Here is a 12935-nt window from a genome sequence, read left to right on the forward strand (position 1 = left end):
GGGCCTCCTCCAGTGCCATAGTGAGGTCCATCGGAAATTGGAGGAACACCACCTCATATTTCGCTTGGGCAGCTTGCAGCCCAGCGGTATGAACATTGACTTCTCCAACTTTAGATAGTTCCTCTGTCCCTCTCTTCCCCTCCCCCTTCCCAGTTCTCCCACTGTCTTCCTGTCTCCACCTATATCCTTTCTTTGTCCCGCCCCCCTGACATCAGTCTGAAGAAGGGTCTCGACCCGAAACGTCACCTATTCCTTCTCTCCTAGATGCTGCCTGACCTGCTGAGTTACTCCAGCATTTTATGATACCTGTGGAAAGTTATGTTATGTTCGCTTTAAAGATCATTAAAGGGAAATTAAGAAAACCAATTAGTTGGTCGTACCAAGATTTGCCATCACAGAATGGTACTTGTCAGCCTAGCAAGGTCACTTTTAGCAAAAACATGGGAAGATTTTACACAATTTACCTCTGAGTGCAGAGCTTTGCACAATTAAATTAGAGTGTAAGATCGCCATGCATTATATTGTTGTCTATCCTTATTTCCTGATGTGCGCACTATTCACACGACAAGTTCATTGTTGTTTAGAATCTCTTCTTTTGTTCATTACGGGGAACAAATTGTAATAATTTGTCAAAATGCTCCAGATCTCAGCCTTACGTATTTACAGGGAGAAGACTAGCCTTCAGACCAGCTGTCAGAATATCAACTGATGATGATGGCAGGTGGAAATGACAGCAGGAAATGTCCTGTTGCTCCACCGAGTCTGTGCCACAGTGCAATGACTGAATTTTAATGTGCAAACACTTCTTCCATGCCCTATCCACACTTCCCTCCACAATCTCCTGGAAGAGGCAAAAAAAGAAAACCCCAACACAAACGCAGGTCAACAGGGAAGAAGTACCCTGTAAAATTCCTCTCTAATCTCCAGAGCTGAATATAACCAATGCAAGACCATGTTAAATGCAGGGACACTTACCATTTCTATAGTGCCCGCTGTGGCCTAAGGGCTTGCTTAGCAACCTGTGGTAGATAATAGACAATAGACAATAGGTGCAGGAGGAGGCCATTCGGCCCTTCAAGCCAGCACTGCCATTCAATGTGATCATGGCTGATCATTTTCAATCAGTACCCCGTTCCTGCCTTCTCCCCATAGATGTAGAAAGTTCAGCATCAAGGACACTAGCTGCAATCATTTGAATCATATAATCACTAAACTAAATAATTCTCCTTTAAAGGGGTGACTTATTATCCCAAATTTCTCGTTCTTAAGAAAGCCGTATCACCTGGCTTTCCCTTCCCTGTTAAACAGGAATAATCAATCAATAGATCGGCTACCTAGCTCTTTAATTATTTTTGCAGTACTCTATCTGGCCTGTGCATCCTTCACACATCGGCAGGCTTTCTGAAAGGCCAGGTGATGGGTTTCCTTCAGCCTTTGCTCACATAACTCACACAAAAATAGTATAACAATTAAACATTACGCATAATTTTCAGATGTCATTGTGAACTACTAACAGTACCTTATTTTTAAATTGTACTTATTAATGGTGTCATGTGCAATCTATTTAAGCATCTTCCCATTAATGGATGTGAAGCTGATGATCCCATAATTCTCCGGCTTATATTGACCTCTTTTTTAAAAAAAATAAGGGTCGCGTAAGTTCATAAGTGATAGGAGAAGAATTAGGCCATTTGGCCCATCGAGTCTACACCATTCAATCATGGCTAATCTAGCTCTCCCCCTCAACCCCATTTTCCAGCCTTCTCCTCATAACCCCTCCAATCAGGTTAGCCTCCAATCAAAGCAATCCATCTCTAACTTTTGCCCAAGGACACAAAGTACTGGAGTAACTCAAGGGGTCAGGCGGCATCTTTGGAGAACATGGATAGGTGATGTTTCAGGTTGGGGCCATGAATAAATCTCCTCAATGTATCACTACTTTCAAGAAAGTCCACTTCAAGATTCAAGCCATTGAATATATGAGCAAGGTCTCACAAAGAGTGTGGACAGTTATCTTAACTGGCTATTGCCTGGACATTATCTCCATCAATATAAGACCTTCCAAAGAGGTAGAGCTGAGAATTTGAAAATTAGCTGGACAATACTTTCGTGTCCCTTTACGATCCTTTATGACCTTCTGATTTCTGATCTAGCTAAAAAATGTTTGTGCTATCACGTCCAACCCATAACTAAGACATTCCCAAACCCCTGTCCAAAGATCTCCTGGATAATCTTGAACCTGCTTTTGATCCTTTTTAATCGCCTGCAACATTTGTTCCATTCTCATTGAATGCAGAACACCTTCTCCTGGTATCAAATCTGCCCCTGCACCAACTCATTTAAAAATGATGATTTTATTTTATTAATGTAAGAGAAAGACATGACCATGCAAATCCTCAGAGCTATTATCTGGATAAATGCTGCTGCACAAATGTCTCAGTCGACCGTTGGCTTTTCTTACAAGATTGGCAGCACAATGGCAGCTGCAGTTCAGGTCATCATCATTCACAACTTCTCTGCCTTTGGCTCTTTCCAAGTTAGTAGCTTTGAACCTGGCAGCTCTTGCCCATAATTATATATCAAACAATTGGTTGAAGCATTAGTTAGAAGTATTAGTTAGAAAGGAAACAGCAGGATTGCACAGTTGCCCAATTTTATTGCATGGTTTCAACAAAATAATGCAACAGGTTCCTGCCTCTTCCCCGTCACAAACACTAGCTCAAGTTTACTCACTGCAATGCTGGATGCACAGTTCTCGTACTACATGACAACAGCATCCACCCTGTAACATTATAAGAGGTAGGTTGTCCTGAGTTTTTAAATAGTGCTACATAAACAGAGAGCTCTTACGTATGCTCTGAATGCAGGGTATTTTCTTTGGCTGAATGTCACGAAAGGCAGAGAGACAGATTATTTGATCACCAATGATTGAAGTAAAACAAATAACAAAGTGTTGGCTCATGTCCTTACACATAAGGGTCATTATTTTACATTATGTAACACATAAATATTATTGATTAATTGTTGATGATGAATGAACATATATGCAATGATAGATATACACTCATTCTGCGTGTCAGCGTGCAGCTATGCATCATGCTTACGCTACAAAGACTTGATATGTGTAGCCCTTGGCAGATGTAAATGTATTAATGCTTTCATTTTTGCCTCTGGTACTGCAGGCAATATGATGAAAGCGTCAAAGCACTGCAAAGTCATAGAGTCATACAGCAAGGAAACACGCCCTTCGGCCCCACTCGTGCATTGGTCAAAATGGTCGCATTGAAAGATTCAGACTAGCATCTCTTTCCTGAAAATGCATTGCACCCTGGTCCATCATGGTAACTGCCCTCCCCAGCATCTACACGAGGCACTGCCTCTGCCATCAAGGATCCCCACCATCTAGGCTGTGCCCTCTTCTCACTGCTTCCTTTGGGCTGGAGTATAGAAGCCTGAAGTCCCTCACCACCAGGTTCAGGAACAGTTACTTCCCTGCCAGGTTCTTGAACCAACCCGTAAAACCCTAATTCTGCCTTGATAACTCAACATCAAGGATCACCTCTTGCACTACTATGGGCCAGTGCTTATTTTCTAATTGTGTTTAGCACATGACTATTTATTGCAGTTTTCTTTCATTTTTCTGTCTTGCAGAATTTTATCGCGTCATTTTATGGATAATTTATGGGTAATTTGTGTTGTATATGTCTGAGTCTATGTGCCTGTAATGCTGCTGCAAGCAAGATTTTCATGTAGTTGTACCTCAACGCACTTGTGCATAAGACAATAACCCTGGCTTGATTTGCTGCAACCTCTTGAACATTTTATTTCTTAGTGATAATGATGATGATACATTATTGTCACATGTACCTATGTATCAAGGTACAGTGATAATCTTTGTTTTGCATACAATCCAGTAAAACCATACTATAGATAAGCACAATCATGAATAAGTACAAAAGTGCAACGATTGTTGTGTAATAATAGGCTTCACAGAGACACTGCACAAAGAGTTGCCGTGTTTCTGGCGCCAACGAAGTTTCAAAGTTCGTAAGAGTGCAGTCTCATCTTGGCCTTAAAGGCCCGTTGTCCTGATGGCACCGATCCTCTCCTCCATCCACTGCCATCTTGAAAACAGCCCTTTGTCCAGCGTCCACCACTGTCCCGGTCCTCCTCACCAGCACCCAGTCTTCATGGTCTAGCGGGAAACAAGCTTTGGACAACTCCAGGTGGGTTCCCGGTTCCATGGTGGGCAAGCCAGCCTGCTATCAAGGTATGGCTGGGAGATTCTGCCACGCCACGCAGCTCGCTGGGAGCTTCTGACTCATTGAAGCCATCGACTCAATAAACTTAGATTTTTAGATTTAGAGATACAACGCGGAAACAGGTCCTTCAGCCCACCGAGTCCACGCCGCCCAGCAATCCCCGCACATTAACACTATCCTACACACCCTAGGGACAATTTTGTTTTTTACATTTGCCCAGCCAATTAATCTACATACCTGTACATCTTTGGAGTGTGGAAGGAAACCGAAGATCTCGGAGAAAACCCACGCAGGTCACGGGGAGAACGTACAAACTCCGTACAGACGGCGCCCATAGTCAGGATCGAACCTGAGTCTCCGGAGCTGCATTCGCTGTAAGGCAGCAACTCTACCGCTGCACCACCATGCCGCCCTGAGGCCATGAGGCAGATTCGCCAAGTTATCACTGGTTAATATGGGCAGCATGGTGGCGCAGCTGTAGAGTTGCTGCCTTGCAGCGCTTGCTTCCATCCCGACTATGGGTGTTGTCTGTAGGGAGTTTGTACGTTCTCCCCGTAGCCGCGTGGATTTTCTCTGAGTTCTTCGGTTTCCTCCCACACTCCAAAGATGTACAGGTTTGGAGGTTAATTGGCTTGGTATTAGTGTAAATTGTCCCTAGTGTGTGTAGGATTGTGTTAATGTGCTGGGATCGCTGGTCGGTGTGGACTCAGTGGACCAAAGGGCCTGTTTCTGCGCTGTATCCCTAAAGTAAACTAAACTAATAAACATTCTGCAAGTCTCTCAGTTACTTTACAGTATTACAAACTAGTTTTCCCCAATGATTTCATAATCATATGAATATTTCACAGATACAAAAAGTTTTATTTCCTACTGTCTCCTCACAAGGTCATGGGAAATCCATACATATTAGCCTGGACTCTGACTACTGGAAGGAGCTCCATCAACTGGTAATCGATCCATCCTAAGCCGGGTATCAGGAGCCCAGGAGATTTTCATCACTGAGGGCCGTCTCTCTGGTAGCCAATAATCTCCTTCCCAAACTCAATGGAAACTTTCTACTGTGCAGCTGACAGGGCAGAGCTTCAGTTGGCACTTAAAAGAATGGTCCAAAAACAGTCAATAATTACATCGGAGAGAGGGTTGTTGTCCGGAGACTGGAATGAGCAGAGGGGTGGTTTAGTTAGTGAAAGCCCTTATCATGAGAGAATCAAGGAATTTCACGCTGATTTCTCCTCTCCAACAAACTAACTAAATAATGTAACCTTTTGTAGAAAGAGGGAACTGCAGATGCCGGTTAATCAAGGAAAGACTCAAGAGTTTAAGGATTTGTTTTGGTAACGTTTCAGGTCAGGGCCCTACTTCAGTCTGAAGAAGGAACCCGACCCAAAATTACACCTATCCATGTTCTCCAGGGATGTTGTCTGACCCGTTGAGTTACTCCAGCATTTTGTGTCTTTCCAATATAACAATATAACCTTCTGTCCTGCACATTTGCTTTCACCAGGGCAGGAAAGTATCAAGCTTTCCTTACTCAGGGTCCATACTGTAGGCATGTGGGAGATTTTTCTTCTGGTGGGAATCCCACAAACTTACTAAAGAACTTGGAATTGCATCCTGAAATAACACTTTGATTATTGCTGTTTCCCTGCATGGTTTCTACTGGTTTGACCTTGCAGGTGAAACTTAAGTTAAACAAGCAAATTGAGACATTTGGACTTACCATTCGAACTTTATAAACACATCAATTACTGTTTTTTTTGTGTGAAGCAATTAAATTGAGGCTGAGAGATTTCTTTTAAATCAGCAGATATAGCTATCTACACCATTTCATATTCCAGGTTTTCCATTGGAAAATCATTATACTCATGAGTTAAATTAAATTCCCAGATGTAACAGTGTGATAAGTAAGATATCACCCTATTCACGGTGAAAGGTATTTTGCGACCAGAATATATAGAGGCTTTCTCTACAACTTGTTAGAGTCCTGTCACATTCAATAGGAAAGATATCTTAAATCTAATACCTAAGAAAATTAATAACATTTATCATAAATATAGAAGCCTTGCGCCACTTTCAACTGGAATCATTTTTTATTGTGATAAAATTTCACTTCCTTTTTGCAGTTTACTCATTAATTTTACAATAATATTTGGTGCACCTAGGTCTGTTAAAAGTGATGGTGTCTTTAGCTTATGTGAGTTTAAGGCGAGGGGGGAATGATTTAATGGGAATCTGAGGGGTAGCTTTTTTACATAAAGGGTGGTGGGTGTATGGAACGAGCTGCCGGAGGAGGTAGTTGAGGCAGGTACTATCTATCGCAAGGTTGAAGAAATATTTAGACGGGTGCATGGACAGGGTACGTTTAGATGGATATGGGCCAAAATCGGGCAGGTGGGAATATTGTAGATGGGGCATGTTGATCGGTGTGGAAACGTTGGGCCAAAATGCCTGTTTCCACACTGTATTACACTCTCACCCCAAATTAAAATGCTCTGGAAATCACTGGGAATCATCATAGAGTCATGGAATCATTCAACACAGAAACAGGCCCTTCAGCCCAACATGTCAATGCTAACCAAGTTTTCAAACCATGCTAGTCTCACCTGCCTGCATTAGTCCATATTCCTCTAAACATTTTCTATCCATGTACTTGTCCAAATATCTTTGAAACTTTGTAGGTGTGCCCACTTCTATAACTTCATCGGGCCTGCTCCATATATCTGCCGAGCTCTATATGGAAAAGTTGCCCTTCCTGTCCCTTTTAAATCTTTTCCCTCTGACCTTAAATCTATGTCCTCTAGTTATAGACTCAACTTACTTGGGAAAACAACTTTGACCATCCACCTTATGCACTCCCCTCGTGATTTTATGAGCTATTCTCCACAGCGATCTTTCTTTTCAATGAACAATAGGATGAGAGTTTCACCAATTTACAACACCTACAATTGAAACAAAAAAAATAATATTGGGAAGGATAAGCAAGCTACCTAACAATGAAGCCAAACCGTTTCCTGATGCGCATAACTGTCATGTTGTTTTCTCAAATGGGTGAATCACATGCAGTTTGATGCTGGTGTTGCAGCATGATAGATCAAGACAACACATTGATAAATTCCCCCATGTACTTCCATGGTAACAGCGGGAGGAAGTAAACCTTGAGCCATTGTCAATGCAGTTCGTCAATGGATCTGAGAGGGTGCAGATTTTACTGTGTATTCACTGGTAAGTGGGTGTCACATTTTACCTGTGGTTTGTTTTTGGCATGGATGAGGCAAAGCTAACATTTACCCCGATAGCCCTTTCAGGTTTTCTTGCACCTCCTCCAACCTCATGTACTGTATCCGCTGTTCCAGGTGTGGACTCCTATGTTTCGGCAAGACCAAGCGCAGGCTCGGCGATCGTTTCGCTGAACACCCCCGCTCAGTCTGCCTCGGCCTACCTGATCCCCCAGTTGCTAAACTTCCCCCTCCCATTCTCATACTGACATTTCTGTCCTGCCCTCCTCCACTGTCAGAGTGAGGCCAAATGTAAATTGGAGGAACAGCATCTCATATTCTGCTTGGGCAGTTTACAACCCAGTGGTATGAAATTGATTTCTCTAACTTCAAGTAACCCTTGCTTTCCCTCTCCCTCCCCACCCCACCCCACCCTAGTTATCCAACTAGTTTCATTGTCCTCCTGATTAATTTTACTGATTGTGCCTCCTTGTCACCTTCCCCTCAGCTGCCAAATGAACCATTCTACATTTCCTTGATTATTGTCTGCTTTGACCTGTTGTTTTCATACCTTACCCTTCCATAATCTCTAGTCTCACTCTCCCCTGACTCTCAATCTGAAGAAGGGTCTCGATGTGAAACATCACCCACTCCTTCTCTCCAGACATGCTGCCAGACTCGTTGAGTTACTCCTGCATTTTGTGTCCTTTCACACACAGTATGTCAACACATTCAACTATGGTGCCAACTGTACCATTGTCCATACCTTTATGGCAGGATTCACCAATATTGCTTTGCACAAGTTAGAACAACAATAAATGATTATTAATCATTCAACGTGTTAATTCAGGAATGTTCAATAAACCTAGTATTATGCTGTCAGTTGTCTTTAATGTCAGCAAGACAAAAGAGTTGTTTATTGACCAATGAAAGCAAGTGGGGTGAACACCACTGACCTCAGCAATGGAGTTGATGCAGACAGCTTCAACTTCCTCGGCATCCAGTTCACCATCAACCTAAACTGCTCCCTTCACACTGATGCGGTGATCGATCAATACGCTATGCGGAGATCAAGAAAGCTCATCAGCATATTGAATTTCAGGTGTCTGAGAAGATTCTGCATGTATACAAGCATTGCCTTGAACTTCTACAGATGCACAATTGAAAGTATTCTAACAGGATGCTTCCTCCACACTGCTTTTCAATTCAATTTGCTTTTCAAATGATAGAAAATGATAGAATTCCTCAACCAATTATCTCTTTCACACCCTCTTCATGTTCTGCCACATACTCAGGCAGCAGTGGGGCGGCCGTTGAGCTGCTGCCTCAGAGCACAAGAGAACTGGGTTCAATCCTGACTACGGGTGCTGTCTGTGCGGAGTTTGTACGTTCTTCCTGTGACCTCATGGGTTTTCTCCTAGGTGCTCTGGTTTCCGCCCACATTCCAAACACATGCAGGGTTGTAGGTTAATTGGTTTCTGTAAATTGCCCCTAATGTGCAGGATGCTTTCAAGAGAGAGTTAGATTGAGCTCTTAAAGATAACGGAGTCAAGGGATATGGGGAGAAGGCAGGAATGGGTTACTTCTTCTTCTTTCGTGTCCATCTTCTATGTTTCAAATGTTACAAAGCTGATTGTGGATGATCAGCCATGATCACAGTGAATGGCGGAGCTGGCTCGAAGGGCCGAATGGGCTACTCCTGCACCTATTGCCTATTGATGTGAATGTGGTCTAACATTGAACTAGTGTATGGGTGATCGATGGTCGGCGTGGACCTGGTGAGCTGAAGGGCCTGTTTCCATGCTCAATCTCTAAACTAACTATTCATACAATTAATTCTCTTATCCGGTTATTCCATTATTTTACTTCAATATTCGTACGCACTATCTGCACTAAAATGTTGCACAATTCTGCTGTTTTGCACTTGTCGTTGTATTTATTGTTGTATTTATCATTACTATATATATACTGTTTATTCTGTGAGATCCATGTGTCAAGGAATTTCGTTGCACTATGGTGTTTATGACAATAAAATAATCTAATCTTATATGTATATAATACATATTAATAGTGGTTAATTTTTACTTTCTCTTCAGCAGTAATCAGCAGTAGCAGCAGCAATCAGCAGTAGCAGCAGCAATCAGCAGTAGCAGCAGCAATCAGCAGTAGCAGCAGCAATCAGCAGTAGCAGCAGCAATCAGCAGTAGCAGCAGCAGCAATCAGCACCAAGCTGTGTTGCTTGGGAAGTAGTGTGTGGGGATTGTGTGGGGATTGTGTGGGGATAGTAAGGAGTAAGACCTGTGTGATCTCCCGGACTAGTTTCGATCGCCTAGCTTGGGGTCGGAGAGGAATTTCCCGGATTTTTTCCCAAATTGGCCTGGGTTTTTTATCCGGTTTTTCGCCTCTCCCAGGAGATCACTCAGTTCTTTTGGGTGGGCGGTTGGAGCGGTTGGAGTAGCGGCCGGGCGGTAGGTTTAGTAACCGAGCGCGGGGTTTTGTTTGGAGAGTATGACTGCCAGGGCAGTTTTTTGTTCTGGGTGTCGGATGTGGGGAATCTGGGAGTCTGATAGTCTTCCAGACATCCACATCTGCGCCAGGTGTGACGAGATGGGGCTCCTAAGGAACCTGGAGCGGCAGATTGATGACCTCCGTCTGATCAGGGAGAGTGAGGAGGTTATAGATAGGAGTTACAGAGAGGTGGTCACTCCTAGACCACGGGAGGTAGACAAGTGGGTCACTGTTAGGGGGGGCAAGGAACAGAGGCAGGGACTAGGGAGTACCCCGGTGGCTATACCCCTTGGAAATAAGTACTCCTGTTTAAGTACTGTTGGGGGGGGACAGCCTACCTGGGGGCAACGACGGTGCCCGGGCCTCTGGCAAGGAGTCCGGCCCTGTTGCTCAGAAGGGTAGGGAAAGGAAGAGGAGAGCAGTAGTAATAGGGGACTCTATAGTGAGGGGGTCAGATAGGCGTTTCTGTGGACGCTGTCGGGAGACCCGGATGGTGGTTTGCCTCCCTGGTGCCGGTGTCCGGGATGTGTCTGAGCGTGTCCAGGATATCCTGAAAGGGGAGGGAGAGGAGCCAGAGGTCGTGGTACATATAGGTACCAACAATATAGGTAGGATAAGGGAAGAGGTCCTGAAAGGAGAATTCAGGGGGCTAGGAAGAGAGTTAAAAAAAAAGGACTTCTAAAGTAATAATCTCAGGCTTACTGCCTGTGCCACGCGATAGTGAGAATAGGAATGGAGTGAGGTGGAGGATAAATACGTGGCTGAGGAACTGGTGCAGGGAGCAGGGTTTCAAGTTTCTGGATCATTGGGACCTCTTCTGGGGGAAGTATGACCTGTACAAAAAGGACGGGTTGCATCTGAACCCGAGGGGAACCAATATCCTGGCGGGGAGATTTGCTAAAATAACTGCGGAGACTTTAAACTAGTACGGTTGGGGGGAGGGACTCAAACACAGATAGCTAATAGGCAGTGTGTGAGGCAGGAGGCAGAAAAGGGAAACACTCAGACCCAATATGTAGGAGAGAAAGAAGGGAAAAGAAATAAACTGAGAATAAGAAATGATGGGTCCCTTAAATGTGTATATTTTAATGCTAGGAGCATTGTAAGAAAGGTGGATGAGCTTAGAGCCTGGATTGACATCTGGAAGTATGATGTTGTGGCGATCAGTGAAACATGGTTGCAGGAGGGTTGCGATTGGCAATTAAATATTCCAGGATTTCATTGTTTCAGATGTGATAGAATCGGAGGGGCAAGAGGTGGGGGTGTTGCATTGCTTGTCAGGGAGGATATCACAGCAGTGCTTTGGCAGGACAGACTAGAAGGCTCGATTAAGGAGGCTGTTTGGGTGGAACTCAGAAATGAGAAAGGTTTAGCAACACTTATAGGGGTGTATTATAGACCGCCAAATAGGGAACGAGAATTGGAAGAGCAAATATGTAAGGAGATAGCAGATATTAGTAGTAAGCACAGAGTGGTGATTGTGGGTGATTTCAATTTTCCGTATATAGACTGGGAATCACATTCTGTTAAAGGGCTGGATGGTTTGGAGTTTGTAAAATGTGTGCAGGATAGTTTTTTGCAGCAATACGTAGAGGTGCCTACCAGAGAAGGGGCAGTGTTGGACCTCCTGTTAGGAAATGAGATGGGTCAGGTGACGGAGGTATGTGTTGAGGAGCACTTTGGGTCTAGTGATCATAATGCCATTAGTTTCAATATCATTATGGAGAAGGTCAAATCTGGACCAAGGGTTGAGATTTTGGATTGGAGAAAGGCTAATTTTGAGGAGATGAGAAAGGGTTTAAAAGGAGTGAAATGGAAATTGTTGTTTTATGAAAAGGATATAATAGAGAAATGGAGGATATTTAAAGGTGAAATTTTGAGAGTACAGAGTCTTTATGTCCCTGTTCGGTGGAAAGGAAAGAATAATAATTTGAAAGAGCCGTGGTTTTCCAGGGAAATTGGACACTTGGTTCGGAAAAAGAGGGAGATATACAATAAATATAAGCGGCAGGGAGTAAATGAGTTTCTTGAGGAATATAAAGAATGTAAAAGGAATCTTAAAAAGGAAATTAGAAAAGCGAAAAAAAGATATGAGGCTGCTTTGGCAAGTAATGTAAAAGTAAACCCCAAGGGGTTCTACAGATATGTCAATAGCAAAAGGATAGTGAGGGATAAAATTGGTCCATTAGAGAGTCAGAGTGGACAGCTATGTGCTGAGCCGGAAGAAATGGGGGAGATATTAAACAATTTCTTTTCTTCGGTATTTACCGAGGAGAAGGATATTGAATTATGTGAGGTAAGCGAAACAAGTAGAGTAGTGATGGAAATTAGGAGGATTAAAGAAGAGGAGGTACGGACACTTTTGAAGAATATAAAAGTGGATAAGTCTCCAGGTCCTGATAGGATATTCCCTAGGACATTGAGGGAAGTTAGTGCAGAAATAGCAGGGGCTCTGACGGAAATATTTCAAACGTCATTAGAAACAGGGATGGTGCCGGAAGATTGGCGCATTGCGCATGTTGTGCCTTTGTTTAAAAAAAGTTCTAAAAGTAAACCTAGCAATTATAGACCTATTAGTTTGACGTCTGTGGTGGGAAAATTAATGGAAAAGATACTTAGGGACAATATATATAATTATTTGGATAATCAAGGCCTGATTAGAAACAGTCAACATGGATTTGTGCCTGGAAGGTCATGTTTGACTAATCTTCTTGAATTTTTTGAAGAGGTTACCAGGGAAATTGATAAGGGCAAGGCTGTGGATGTTGTCTATATGGACTTCAGTAAGGCATTTGACAAGGTTCCACATGGAAGGTTGATTAAGAAGGTTAAATCGTTGGGTATTAATAGTGAGGTTGCAAGATGGATTCAACAATGGCTGAATGGGAGATACCAGAGGGTAACGGTTGACAATTGTATGTCAGGTTGGAGGCCAGTGTCTAGTGGAGTG

The sequence above is a fragment of the Rhinoraja longicauda genome, chromosome 7 (genome assembly GCF_053455715.1).
Source record: "Rhinoraja longicauda isolate Sanriku21f chromosome 7, sRhiLon1.1, whole genome shotgun sequence".
NCBI classification, from domain to species: domain Eukaryota; kingdom Metazoa; phylum Chordata; class Chondrichthyes; order Rajiformes; family Arhynchobatidae; genus Rhinoraja; species Rhinoraja longicauda.